We start from the raw sequence: 15,309 nt of genomic DNA, 5'->3' as shown, positions 1-15,309 counted from the left end.
AAATAAATAAATAAATAAAGTGTCCTCTTTATTACATTGGCAGATTTCCAGTATTGGTAAATTTAATTTAACCAATGAAAACATTATTTACTATCTGTCTACTATGTACAAGGCACTGGCTCTCTTTTCTTCGAGCAGCTTCCCTTTCTGGTCTTCAGGCTATAAGAACACGCTTACGTTTCCTGTCATGGATTTTTTATTTTTCTAAGTTACCGTCATTAAATATAATATACATCTGGTATGCTCTTATTTTCTTTTTCCTTGGTGTTTTCGTAAAGAATTCTCAGTTTCTAGTGTCAGAATTCTCTAACTTAAAGAGAAGATGGTGACTGAGAGAGAGAGAGAGTGCGCATGCGTGCGTGCGTGCGAGCGCGCACCCGCGTATCTGTAGCTGAACTTCTTTCCTCCTGTAGCTGAAAGTCCAGGGATCGGACTCCTGGCAGGAATTTAATCCAAGCTTTCTCAGGGTCTTCAGCCTTCTGGCTCTACCTCTCTGCAATTCCCTTGGCTTTGACCTCAGCTGTGAGTCAAGTTTGTCCTAAGGCTGGCTCCCCTCATGAAACTAAAAATCTATCAGGTATTTAGTCTCTTACCATGCCTCTTTCCCTCTTNGTAACCTCCATGAGCACAGGGGCTGTGCCTTGTTTTTCATACCGCACTTTGCCTGACGTGCAGCACAGGATCTGGCACAGGGTACACACTCAATAAACATTTGATGAAGGAATAACGATTGCCTGTCATAAGCCATGCGCTGAGCTCGGTGCTTTGTAGATCTCACCTCCAAAATGTGTGTAAACATCACAGTTTACAGGGTGCCCCCTTTTTTTTTTTTTACTTCTCTGAATCCAGTTGCATTGGCTTCAAAGCCTCAACCTCTGGACTGTTGAGAATTTCATTCTTAGCCAGTGGTAAGGCACCCCCTTACCACTCTATTTGGTACAATGCAAAACTTCTGAACATATACAATGCCAGGAAACAGGATGAGAAGCAGCTTCTTTCACCAATGGTCGCTATGGTCCTCATGTTTCTTGATCCACGGAACATGGGTGAACATTCACCAGTGCTGTCTGTCCCAATCAGCACATTCAGTGGGCTCTCAGAGACCTGCCTGGTGACTGCTGACCCCATACCTCACACCCATTCTCTATCTGAGGTTCTTCATGCCACTGGCTTTTGTCACACCATGGGGGCAGAGACAGGACACAGACTCTCCCCCAGATGCCACCATTCTACCTCCACCATTCAAAGTACTTCCCTACATCTCCATGACAAGCCATGTAATCCCCCTCAATGAGCCATTCTTGGGGATGGAAGACCAAAATTGGTGTTAATGCAAGTTACTCTTCTGTTTTATTGGCTAACAATTCTTTCTTATATCTCATGGGTCTGTGTTTTATATAAAATGATTCTCAAAATAAAGGGTGATAGACAGGAAAGTTGGGCACTCTGGTACCTATTCAGCAAGTTCATGGTGGGTTCTGTGTATGTATCCATCAGGTTCCAATGCATTCCCCAAAGTCTAGGTCAGAACAAAACGTGAAGTGGTCTTCTGTCCCCTTTGTTGATATTAATACCCTTTTTCCTATTCTCAGTAGAGGAAGCAATCCTAAGTACACTCACCTAATTGGCTGGGGGGAAAAAAGTTTATCAAGTGGACTCTCACCCAAAATGTAAGCCAGCACTAACACAGTTCTCCATTCTGACTCCCATGGGAATTAATTTGAGTGGTCATCTTGACTGTCCTGTGTAGTAGTTTTCTTCTTAGTTCAATAGCTATTAGAAACTTTATTGCTAGTTTTGTTTTACCTCTCCGATAATGTACCAATATCAATGATCAGTATGGTATTACCACAGACAACAAGAGAATCCTGCATGCTCAGTCACAGTACTAGCCACAAAGAGGTTGGCCCTTTCTTTCCCAGGAAAGAAATTAGCATGGTCACTTCTTCCATAACAGTGGTCCCTAAATTCAATAAAAATTCATCTCTGATACCTTGAAGTCAAAATAGGTAGTATATGAAACCACTGGGTAATGGTATTGAATACATTTTAAACATGGATTAGGAAAAAACCCAGAATCCTGGTTGTTGGTTTTTAATGTCTTGACAGGTTTACAAAGCTAAAGAGACATGGGGGAATGTGCAGTAATCTGGTCAACCCAGGTCAGTCTAGACAGCTATGAGAATTATCTAAGCACTCACACTCAAACCACCTACATTATCTAAATGAGCTGGATAATCTCTGCAAGTTCAGGTCCAGTTAGGTACAGTCTTGGCTGACACACATTCTGGAAATGAAAAAGAAAAGAAAAAATAACAACACTCAAGTTCACAAAGTTGGTTTGGAACACTCACAAACATTCTCTGACAAGCAACTATTGGCAATCCTTCCTTCCCCTTATGAGGAAAAGCTTTAAGAAAAACTTTCTCGCATTATCCTGGTACTTATAATACGGCCTAGAAAAAAATTGCAGAGGAAGACAAAAATAATATTTTTTAAGTTCATCCAAAGTCTAGAATTTCAAATCAGCCTACTTTTTAGTATTGAAGAAATATCTGGTCACTCATATGATTTATTATCGTTTCCTCAGTTCTGGTTCCACGCACATAAATATGTTTATATTTTTAAATGCGTAGAAATCCTTTGGGGGAAAATACTAGCAACTTTGGTAATACTTTGTATCTGAGGTTTCTATTAAAGGCTGGCTAGCAGCATTTCGAAAGAAAGAGCGTTCCCTGCGTGCTCCTGTTAAGACCTGTAGTCCTCTTAGATAACATGCACTCCTCCATTGGCTCAGTTCTTCTGCCTTGTAGGTTTAGAAAAGTATGAATAGTCTTCATCCTCACTTTAAAATCCATTCAAAATTGCCTTGCATAAAGTAAGGCAACTAAATTTGAAGTTTAAAATAAGACAATCCTTGCAGGGAAAATCAGTCACTTATCAGTAGAGTTCCATGCAGCTCATTGGAAATTCAGAATTTGGAACACAAATTTAGAATATTGAACATGGCATTATTCATTGCCTGGCACAGAGTCATGCAAGGCAGCTAGCCAAACAAGCTATCTCTCTACTTACAGGTGAAACAACGGTTTGGAGAATCTTAAAAATTTGAAAACATTCATAAATCAAAATAGGAGGTTTTCTAAGGGGAAGTTAACACTCTGCCAAGTTAAGCAAACTAAAGAAGAAAACAAGTCAGCCGTTAAAATGGTTTTCATGACAGACACTTACACTTCCTCAAACAATATCAATTAGTGTCTTTAGAACAGACTTCCCAAAGATGATATTTCAATCAGTCTATTTTCTGGATGTAAAGAGCTTTTTTCCATTGTTTCGGCCTGCAGAAGTAGGACAACGGGTAGTATGGCGGATGGTGGTAGAACCGGGATTTCCTGTGTGTAAGTGCCTGAGAGGATATAAAAATTAGAGCCCTTCTGGAATTCTCAGATGAAAACTTTTCCCTACTTACCAACAACAGAACTTCTTAATGTGTGGGTGTTCTCAACTTACATGTATACTTCCCTCTTTGCCAAAAATAATTCTGTCTTTTGAGGATCAAAAACATCAAGATAATATTTCCCTTTTTATTCTAAATTATGGTCCATCTTGCCACTTCGTTATGAGGCTATATCAAGAAAATGGACAGAAAGATACAGGATTCTAAAGAAGAGGAAAATGGGAGAAAAATTCTTCCTTACTGCGTCAGTTACCGAATTCTTCTTTGTTATGGAAAACCTAGATGGGGAATCGAGCCAAGGGAAAGAGTTGAGGAAGCAGAGTATCCAGGGGCATAACACAGAGAAAACTCCAGGGCTGGGTTCAGGGAGAATTTCAAAGTTTTAGTGCTGGAAAATCTCCAGAGATGCAGAGTTAGGGTAAAGAGAGAGAGAATTAAGATGTGTGGGTCCCTTTGATATGTAAAAGTTGCAAGTACAGAGTCAGAGTCTCCTGTGTGCCCGACGTTTCCTTGAAGCTACTGCACCAAGAGTCGGGGCAATGCATTCAGGTTACACCCACACTACAAGCTAAGTCACTTGTATCCAAATAGAGCGTCACATTTCTGAATCCTCACACAAGTTGGCCCAGAATAAGACACAAAGATCCTCCTTCGATTGTAGTAACACCAACCACCAGCAAGTTAGAAGGCATGCAGTTGCATTTGAGTTCATTACTTGAACATCCCACTCGACGTGGGTTTGACTGAGTGGTTACTCTCCGTCTTTTCAGCCTTTCTTGAAAATCATAATGATGGTGGCATCTTGCAAATAGTGTAGCATTCACTTGAAGTCATTCAGTAATAAGGATAAAACAGTTTTTCTAAATCATCTAGTTAGCATTCCACATGTTCTCTTGTTAAAAAAAAAAAAGAACAAAAACAGAAAACAAAACAAAAATGTTTGTGCAAAACAACTACTAGGCATGGATATCATGTTTTTTCCTTTTTTTTTTTTTTCCTTTAAAGGAAATACAAATTAGCCAGTCGCACAATTTGACCTGTTCACAATCTCTGTGCAAGTTGCTGTGTGCTCCAGGGTGTGGCCTTCTTTGCTTTTTCAGCAACGCTGCCGGCAGGCTTGTGTCCACACGATGGATCCACGTCAGTTGACCTAGAGTCTCCGTTTGCCTGCTGCAGCCTGGATGGTGATTCTACAGGCACGCGGCACAGCACTTATCCTAAGACTTCCTTTGCTGTCTTCCTAAGAAGTCCCTTAACTTCTCTTGGTTTGTACCACTTTTACTTGGCCCAAGATCTTCCTCACTCTCGGTTTATTGCCTTCGTGAACCATATCCTCCAATAGTTCGGTAAGAAATGGTACTAAAGCTGAGCATATAAGTGAAACCATGAAATATCTGTCTTTCTGTATCTAGCTAATTTCACTTAGCATAATGTCTTTGAGGTTCCTCCACCTTGTCATAAATGTCAGAAAATACTCCGTATGATACTATAACGGTGGATACATGTGATGATACATTTGTCCAAACACACAGAATGTACAACACCAAGAATGAAACGTAGTACAAACTACGGATGTCAAGTGATTATGACGTGTCAGTGTAGGTTCATCCTTGCTAAAAAACGTAAAAATAAAGTTGAACTCATAAAAGCAGACAGTAAAATGGTGGCTGCCAGGGGTTAGAGGAAATGGGACATGTTGGTCAAAAGATACAAAGTTGCATTCACACAGGATGAATACATTCTGGAGACCTAATGAACAACACTATAGATAGCACTGTGTAACTGTAGTTCATAGTATGTATTATATGTCTGAAATTTGCTAAGAGGGTAGATCTTAATGTTCTGATCACACACATCTATACAGGTGCAGTAACTGTGTGAGGTGATGGAGTTAATTAACTTGATGGTGGTGATCATTTCACAATGTATACACATGTTAAACATAACATTGTACATCTTAAGTACATACAATTTTATTTGTCAATTATACCTCAATAAAGCCAGGGGAAAAACTGAAAAGAAAGACAAAAGAAATGATACTAATGAGCTAACTTTTTGAGATCTTGCTTGACTAGACATATTTTTATTCTTGACAATGGATTGACATTTTTGTGAGTACGGATTTCTAGACTGAAAATCATTTTCTCTCAGAATTTTGTCATTGAATTTCCAGGGTTGCTGCTGAAAAGCCTGCTCCTTTCTTTATATGTGACCTATCATTTGTATATTTCTCTCTGGAATCTGTTAAGATTTGCTCTTTATATTTGCTGTTCTGAATTTCTGACAGTGGTGATGCACATGTTGCATTTTTATGGGTCTCTGACATGATGAGCATTTTTACTTGGTAATACTTTTGGATCTAGAATTTATTATTCTTGGATTCTGGAAAATTTCCTCGTATTTCTTTGACAATTTCTTTCCCACCATTTCCTTCATTATTTTCTGCAGTAACTTCTACTTTTTTGGACATTGGAACGCCTAGAACTATCTTCTAATTTTCTTGTCTTTTATACCTATATTTTTATATTTTAAATTTTTTGTTCTTTTTTCTGGAAGATTTGCTAAAGTATATTATTCAACCTTTATAATGAGTTGTTAATATGTTTTATATATATTTTTAATTCTCCAAAGTTCTTTTTAATACACTGAACTGTTCTTACCATAGCATCCTGGTTTCATTTCATGTATTCAGTGTCTTCTCTACCCTCTCCTGAAATAATATATATAATTTCTTTGCAATGTCTTCAGCTCCTTGAATGTTCTCTTTATCCTCTGGCTTCCTTTTTCCTGTTTGTTTTGGTCATTGTCTTTTATGCTAGAGTCTTATCTCAAAAATCAAGTAATCGTTGGGTCCATTCCAACTTCAGCAAAGTAGTAAAATGTTGGTTTGAATTTCTCTGTGTACATGGGTGGGGCTTGTCAAATAGTGGACTTCGGAAAGGGAAACTGGGTGGAGGGTATTCTCCAGACTTGCCAGTGTTGAATGTGAAATCTTACATGTCCATTCTTATTAACCTTTTCTCGGGAGTAGGTCAGTTTCTTCAGAGGAAAATCCTTCCCGCTTCTGTCTGTGTCGAAAGAGTGAAACTTCTTGTGTTCTGGGAGGTGAAAATAGAAAAGGAGCATGGGGGTTTCTGAGTTCAAACGTGACTTTCACTTAAGTCCCCCGTTACCATGTTAACACCTACTCCTCCTTCTGCTTTGCCTACTGGTATAGACACCAGATCCTCTGTCCTCTCCAGAAACGAAAACTCCAGTCTCCAGCTTGGATGGAGGACAGAATATAAAAGGTCTCACCGTCTCGTTTAACGGCATGTGACCCGGGCGCCTGGGTGGCTCAGTCTGTTAAGTGGCTGCCTTCAGATTGTCATGATCCCAGGGTCTCAGAACCTGCTCAGCAGAGAGCCTGCTTCTCTCTCTCCTTGCTCATGCTCTCTCTCTCTCAAATAAATAAATAAATAAATAAATGACATCTCTAAATAAATAAATAAAGGCATGAAACCAAGTCAGTACTGGACTCAGACCTCTCCTCTTCCCTTTGGAAGTACATATTACCTTCACTTCCCGACTCTCAGGGCTATGTAAAATGAGTAGCATGTTGTCGCTTTGTGGCTTTCTGCTCTACCCCTCCAAACACGTAGCTGTCAACTTTTTCTGTTCAACACAGTCTCTTACCATTTACTTCACTGCTTGCCAACTTCCAACTTTTTTGACATGACTCATCTGCTCTCATCTTCTCTCACAAACTCTTTCTCTTGTGTGTTGATGCCTTTCCTGCCATTTAATGAGGTTTGCACAGAAAGTGCAAATAAACACATGTGGTCAATCTGGCATGTTAAACTGGAAATCTGTGGTAGCTTTTAAACAAGTCTGCCCTCAACGTAACAGCTACAAAGAGACAAGAGGGTTCAGAATCAAGAGTGGAGCAGCGTTGTGTCTGAGAGAAGTTCAGGTGTGGTGAAGTTAATCGATGCAGCACTAACGGATATTGCCAGTGGTAACAATGACCTCTCGACGTGCTGATGAAGATGTAGATGAGGCAATGTTTGTAGAGCTGTTACGTACACTACAAAGCCTGTTCATAATCATCGTATCACCACCCTCAAAGGTAGAAACTAACTGATATCCACTCACTGGCAAATCTAAACTGAACATTTTTTTCTGGCTCTTATCATCAGGCAGCACCCTATCCATTGGCAAAGACAATAGCATTTATACACCCAAGAAGAACAATTTCCAGAAAGCGGTCACAACGTACAGTCCAGATACCTGAATTTGATCTTACTGTGCTTTTCTTCACCTCTGGGGCTTCACACATTCTGTTCCCGCTTTCAGAACACTGTTCCTACTTTGCCACCCCACTTCATTTTGATTGACTTAACTCACTATCAATTTCCCTGTCTCCATTTATTAGTAATAATTGTGATAAGAATACTAATAGTAGTTCAATTTATGGAGTGCTTACAATGACCAGATGTGTCATATTATGACTTTACATATATTATCTCATTTACTGTTTGGAGCAACCTTATGTGATAGAAATTTCCTTCATCCCATTTTACAGACAGGAAAACTGAGGCATGATTTATATGGCACTTTCTCAGAGAATTCCGCCACCTCTTGGGTTCAACTTAGTTGTCCCTCCTATAATGCAGTGGTTAGTATATATATTTTGGAGCCAGAGTTTCTTAGGAAAATTGCTTAACCTCTCTGTTCTTTGGGATATCTAACAGAAAACCATGGATAATCATAGTTTTCATTGTATTCCGCTGTCTGAAGATCGAATACGTTAACACATGGAAAGCATCTTGAATAGGCCCTCGAGTGCAGTAAAGCAATGAATACGTGCTTCCTCCCAGCGTCTCTGGTACATTTCCAATTTAACACTCATTATACTAGATCAGAATCTGAGTTGTTGTTTTTTTAAATGTATCAGTGTAATATGGTAAAAACATGTATGCACACTATTCCCATTACATAAACAACTTAGAAGCAAATCATTCAGCAAATGAAATGACAGTGCCACCGTTTGTGGTTTCTAGGCCCAACACGGCAGCCAAAACCCAGGAAGGTAACGGCTTTCTCCTCCATGACAAGTTTAAGCTGGAACTGCTGCTGCCCCCTCGGCAGTGCGTGGGCAGATCTGTTCTTCATTTTCTGTATTCCACTCCTCACCTTACATAGGATTCTGAGCCCCACGAAGGCAAGAATCTTGTCTGTGTTATTTAGTGTTGCAGCCCACCACTTAGTACAGTACCTAGAAGGTTAAAAAAAAAAGGTTAATAAATAGTTGCGGGAAGTGAGACTCAACAAATGCATGCTTGTCAGAATTCTACTTCTTTGGGTGAGTTTTACAATGTGCAGAAAGTAGGTGCGGGTGGAATGTTCATTTAGCTTCCAGCAGGAACATGGTCATTATAAGCAGCAAAGGCAGATCCTGTAAGGGCTCTAATTTGGAATCAGAGGCACAGGCTGTAGGGCAGGGCTCATGATTTCCTGACCATGTGATCTTGGGCAAGTCGATTCATTCCTCTGAGCTTCAATCACCAAATAGGTTGGTGTGAAAATCAGTGAGATAATGGAGATGCAAGCATTCTGTAGAGCGGAGATCCCTGTAAAGGGTTACTCCGAAAGATTTCTCCCCAGACCGTATCAATCTAGAAGTCCAGTTGGGATATTAGTTTAATAAACCTGTCATTTTCCAGGGTGTTTCATGAACTGTTGCCATCCCCGCCATCCTAAGTGCCTGTTAGATTCCTTGTTGATGACGAATATATGTAGATTATGTGAGTGGGGAAAGAGGGGTGGGGACAGGAAGCACAGACTTCTCATGCTTCACTCTGCCCCTAGGTTCCGAGAGGATGATGAAAATAGGAATGCTTGGGAAAGTTTTACAACTGCCAAAAGTATGTAGAGTTAGCTACAAAACCTACAAGACACAAGTCATGATTCTATTTGTTCCATCAGTGGTCTTGGGGGAAAAAATCCCCTCAAATTGCTTAATAAGTTGGAGGGGGGAAAAGGAAATACAGTGGCTATATATAGGCCAATCATCACTTGCTCCCATCAGCCAATTTGGTTGGTTAATTGACTCCATTATTCCATTATTAATTGATTCATTTACTTGTTCAAGTAATAGCATAGATTCACACCTCTACGATGTACCAGGGGTATGGCTACATTGGCAAGCAAAAAGGAGGAAAATTGTTTCCTTTCATGACACAGTCTGGAAAATGTATTCTTGGCTACCCCATGCCTCTGCTTCTGGATTGGAACGACCCTGATGTCTTAACCGGAGAGAGTCTTCCTTCTTTAAAGAAACCATAATGGTTACCGGTGGGAGATGGTATCCTTTCTATAGAGAATATTAGATGGTCATTAGAGTGTGTATTTAGTTTAGGATGTCATTTCTGAAAAGGAAAGTGAGTTCTGGAGACAAGGATAAAAATATTTGTTCTTAAAAATATACATTATGTGAAGAAAAATTAAAGGATTTTTATCTAAATGGCAGACATGACCTTAAGTAATGCATGAGAAATGCGGTCGTCACCTAAGGTAGAATTTCACAGCATTGGGTGATAAGGAATGGGACTGGCAACTGAGGGATCCTAGGGACTCATTTTCAGGAGATCCGTGGACTAGACATCAAGTTGCTTCATGGCAGAAGCGTAAGTGAAAATATCTCTCCCCATGCTTTTCAGCTTTATAGATAAATGAGAGACCAATTAAAATAGATGGCTATTACTTCTGTGTAGAGAAACAAAATAGAGAAAATGAATTGGTTTTGATCCTATTTATACTTCTATTGCAAAGACCAAACGAGCTCCCATAAATCTTCTCAACATTATTGGACCTTTTTTATGAGTCAGGCACTGTACTGGGTAATGAAAATATACAACAAATTTTCTACTCAGAATACATTTATAATTGCCTGGGAAGACAGAACTAATAGCTAGTCACTACCTAAAAACCCCTTACTATGCACCAGGCATTTTGTTAAGTATTTTAAATGACTGATTTTACTTAATTTTTACAACAATCCTAGGAGGTATTTATTATGATCCCATTATACAGAGACAACAACGTAGAGCCTGAATTACCAAGGGCCCATAGCCAAGTCACAGAGCCAGAAATCAAGTCCAGTCTACCTGATTCAAAACATGTGTGCTCTTGACCATTACTCCCCAACTTGTGCTATACTCCAAAACAAAGGATGGTGATAATGGTAGTAATAATGAGAGTAATAACAAAGGATAGTAACAATGATAATAGCAATGATTGTAATAATAAATGATAGTAACAATGACAGTAATAACAAATAATAGCAACAATAGTACAATAATAATAAAACAACATAAGAGAGGTATATACAAACTGGGGATTAGAGAGTATGGAACAATTAATTTTAATTGGAAGTCATTGGAAATCTTTGACAGAACGTCATTTTAGAAAGATGGCTAACCTTTCACCAATACGTGTGTCCCCACTTTCATAGTAGGACTTTCACTTGGGACCTGTTGTCTCACCAAGGATGACATTTCTCAGCCCCTGTGCCATGACTGGTTCTCACTGGTAGAATCTGAGTGAAGACTTTCTTCCTGCTAATCAGAATGCTGCATAAGCAAGACATGAACTTTTATTCTATTAAGTCACTGACATTTGAGATTTATTTTCTAAAGCCATCAGCATTGTCTAACCAATATAGAAAGTATTCTAAGCAAGGAGTAGAATATAAGTTATTTTCACAGAGGCATGGTGTGTGCAGGGAAGGTGAATAATTCAGTGATTGGCAGTATAGATATGGGAGGGAAGGGGAGAGACTGGAGAGGTAATTTAAGACCATGACTATCAGGCACGAAATTCGTTATCTCTGTAACGGCGATCCCCCAAGATGAGGCAGGTCGTAAGTGACACGTATCTCATTTAAAGTTAATAAAGTATTTGTACTTCCCATTAGAAATCCCAGCAGAATCCTGGACCATGGACAGCTAATTATTCTTCCTATTAAAGAAATAAAACTATATTTGGTTTTAGTTGAAATACATACACACCCACCCTCACACATACACACACATGCACACACACCCACATGCACACCTGCCAAGCACCATCTCACACTCACATGATTTTCCTCCACAAGCAGTATTAGACGTTATCTGTATGATCTCATCAATGTGTATTTCTATAGCTAGTAGCTATTCATTTCTAGAATTGCTTCTGTTTGGACACCCGACTTCAATATTTCTGTGAGGAGGAAAAATGGTCATTTTTCCATAGTGCATGGCCTCATGCTTGTATTCTCATTGTCTTTGTGATCTCCATTTCCTCCTCTTTGCCTCCTGGAAGTAAGTCAGGAATGGCAGCGGTATAACTCAAGGGAAGACAGAAAACACGTCTTTTTTCCCTTCCCTGTCTTTCCTTTTCTTCCTATTCTTAAAACACTTTCTTCTGTGGGGCTCCACAAACTCTCCTCAGGTGGGTTCAGAAGGTCCCGAGAGCTGCCAACACTTCTCCTCCAGTAAGAGATTTGTGCAAAAGGCCGGCTGCTACCCAGAGGGATGTGACAGATGGCAGGGTCACCGTGCCGAGCTCGGATGGCTCACCCAGGTGGAGAGGCATCAGGGAGCTGGAAGCAGAGCCCTGGAAATTATTCCTGGCCTGCTTCGGCTTCTCATATTGACAATTCCACACCCTTCTAATCTGTGAATTTTGGAGGTTGGAGAGCCCAGATGCATGCTTTTTTTTTTTTTTTCTTTCTGAGAGAGCAAATTTGTCTGAGTTTTCCAGAGCCACCTTTTCATTGGGAATATGAGCCTTACTGCATTATACACTACTTGCTAGCATTCAGTGATGCCTACCTCACTCTGGTTTTCTTACCTGGGTATGATGCTGTCTTACAAATGGTAACTCTAGAGTAAGCTCTAACCAGCTTACGAAGGGGCTCTTTAACAACCACGGTGCAGCCAAAGCCAAGAGCACACGGGCAATGGTGTGCCTGGTGGGCGGCCTGATGGACAGCCGAGGCTTTGCAACTGGCCTGATGGAGGAATGGCAGGTGTAGAGTGGCTAGAAATTGTAGTTTAGTTAGAGGTAATAGACATTTCCGCCATAGATTGTTCGGTTCTTCCTTCCTCCCAAGAGCCGTAAGGGAACGCCAGGCAGGCAGCTTTACTCTTAGATACCATTACTGGGTGGGAAAACCTTACAAGCGAGAGGGTAAAGCTCCATATCTAAACTTTACCTTCAAACAACAGAAGGAGTAGCCAACGCCAACTAATTAACCCCCTTATCTCTATAGGGTTAATTAGGTTAACGTTAGTATCTCTGCAAGTTACCAGATTAAGGATATTTACCCAGAAAGCAGGAATTCTGTTTATCTACTGCTTTCTCGTTAGTGAGATGCTGACCACCATAATTTTGCTGTATTCAGCGGTGAGACACTGGCTCTTTGTCACAAAAGTAACACCAGAAGAGAAACAAGGAACTAACTAACACAAAAACTCACTTTTTGTGTCAAGGTGGTAACTACCTGTGTTAAATCTGAGAAACATGGTATTTGAAGAAGCTCCATTAACAGGCCCTTTGATGTGTTTTTTCCCCCAAAGTGACACTGAGCTTCAACAATGTGCCATATTCTTGTGAGTAGATGTTAGTAATACAGATTTTCAAGAAGCTTAACATTAGAACACAATTCATGGACTTGGGAAAGTTTTGTTTATATTACATTTCTCTGTGCTTGGCTAAGTGGCCTCCAGTGGATCAAGGCCATAACTATGGCAACAGCATAACCATATTCTACCTCAAGGGTTTTCAAAATCTTATGTACGCAGAAGCACCTGGAGCACTTGATAAATACAGATTCCAGGGCCTCACACCAGAGACTTTGATTTGGCTCAGGGGAGCCAAGACTCCATATCGTAATAATCTCCCAGGTGATTCTGAAGCAATAGTCTTAACACCAAATCCAGAAATAGTGCTAACCGAGCCCAACACCAATTAAAAAGTTTGAACTCTCCTTTCAGGTTACAGATAAGACTACACAGTACTGTTGTCATGGATTAATCTTACTTGCCGTGATGGAAGTGGGAAAGAGAAAGAAAGAAACATGACAAAAGAGAAAGAAGGGATGTCCTATGTTGGGGTCGCCAGAGGTAGAGGCTGAGACAGGAATGCCCGTGCTGGTGATTTTTGAGCGAGTGCTCCCAGGAGAAAGGGGTGAGGGAAGCAGATTGGGAGAGAAGAAGGAACCAATCAATAGGAGAGGGGGGTCCGGCTGGAGGCGAGCTTCAGCCTGGTCTCCCGGGAGCTGTGGAGCACGAATCACACAACAGAACGGGTCCCACCTTGAGACCAAGGGTCAGTTTTTTGTGCTCCCATATAAGTCAGTCCTGGGCTCTGAGCCACCCCTGGAGGTAGGGCCTAAGCGTCTGGCATCTGCGTTTGGGGTGGTTTCTTCCAGCAGAAAACAATACTCTGGAGGAAGCAGCAGCTGTGGGCTTGCCCAGCCAGCACTCCAGCAGGTGGGGCAAGGACACGCCAAGCCGGAAGAGGGCACTTTGCTGGAGCATCCGCAGCAATAGCTACAGGGAGGAATGCAAGTGGGGAAAAGGGAGAAGGAATGATACTCGCACACTTCTCAGCTACGTACGATCCAAACTGCCAAAGGTTCTACCGTCCCAGTCAACAACTGGATGACACTAAAAAGCCAACAAAGCCACTTTATGTGGGACATGCCACAGGTTTGTGCATATTCTTGAGCACCCAGAGTTGATGCTAGTGTCTGGATAGCTGCCTCTAGAGAAAATCGTGCTTGTGAGGCTTGAAGAAACAAAGTTATGGGGGAGATAAGACCACACAGCAAATCAGAACCTTGGAGTTGAACAGCCGGGCATCCCTCCCTGGTGTACAGTCCGTCATACTCAATTCTGTGCCATCTGCAAGCCTGATGAACACAAATCTTCACTGTGATTAACACTAAAGTGCAGTGTATCAATCAAGACCGCTGAGTTCACCTCAATTTCAAAACCGTTTGTGTAGCATAAAGTGCCACTAAGATAAATCCATCTAAGTCATAGTTTTCATCTTACCCAAAATTCCATGAATTAGTTTGCCCAATAAATGCCTTCTGAAATCAAATATATGCCCATTACTATGCCATTTCTCTTTATCACCCCAAAGGCCTCATTTTAGAAGGAAATTAATTGGATGGTATCAGTGAGTCAGTATTTGCTCCTAGTATCAATACTTTTCATTACTAAATGTTAATAAACCACATGAGTGAGCATTTGCTCCAGAAACATTGCCAGGGTTTGATAGCATTTTACTGAACAATAAAGTTTTAGAAATTCCACCATTTGTCACTTTTCAAGAGCAGGTCTTAAACCCATCTGCAGGGCAGTGCAGTAAGTCTCTCATCGTTGCGATTTCTAAAAGACCATTGTGTTCTCTGCATGATCTTCCAGGGCCTTACAATTTAATTCTTCTGAACATTTACTCGTGCAAAACCAATAGATGTTTTTTTGAAATTTATTTACTCATCTAACCGGGCCTCTCTATCCTCTTAATAATCCTTGTTCTAACAGGTCCAGCATGAAGATGATCTTCCTTGCCTGTAAACATAAACTCAAAGTAGGATCTGAATAACTTTCCTATTACTTTTAGGCATGTACCTATTGCAGCATTTACAGATCCACTTATCTGTTTCTTATTCTCCTTGTGCTCCAGAGAACAATAAGCCCTTTGGGTTGTATTCAATTGTTTCTGAAACTTCAGTTCACCCTGGACATTGGCCTGCCTGATACTCTTCTACGCATCCATGCCTCTCCTGCGTGCATCTGGGCTAATGCCTCCCT

This window comes from Ursus maritimus, unplaced genomic scaffold (assembly GCF_017311325.1).
Source record: "Ursus maritimus isolate PB19 unplaced genomic scaffold, ASM1731132v1 scaffold_9, whole genome shotgun sequence".
Taxonomy (NCBI): domain Eukaryota; kingdom Metazoa; phylum Chordata; class Mammalia; order Carnivora; family Ursidae; genus Ursus; species Ursus maritimus.
The sequence above is the reverse complement of the archived record's forward strand: the minus strand, read 5'-3'. Positions refer to the sequence as shown.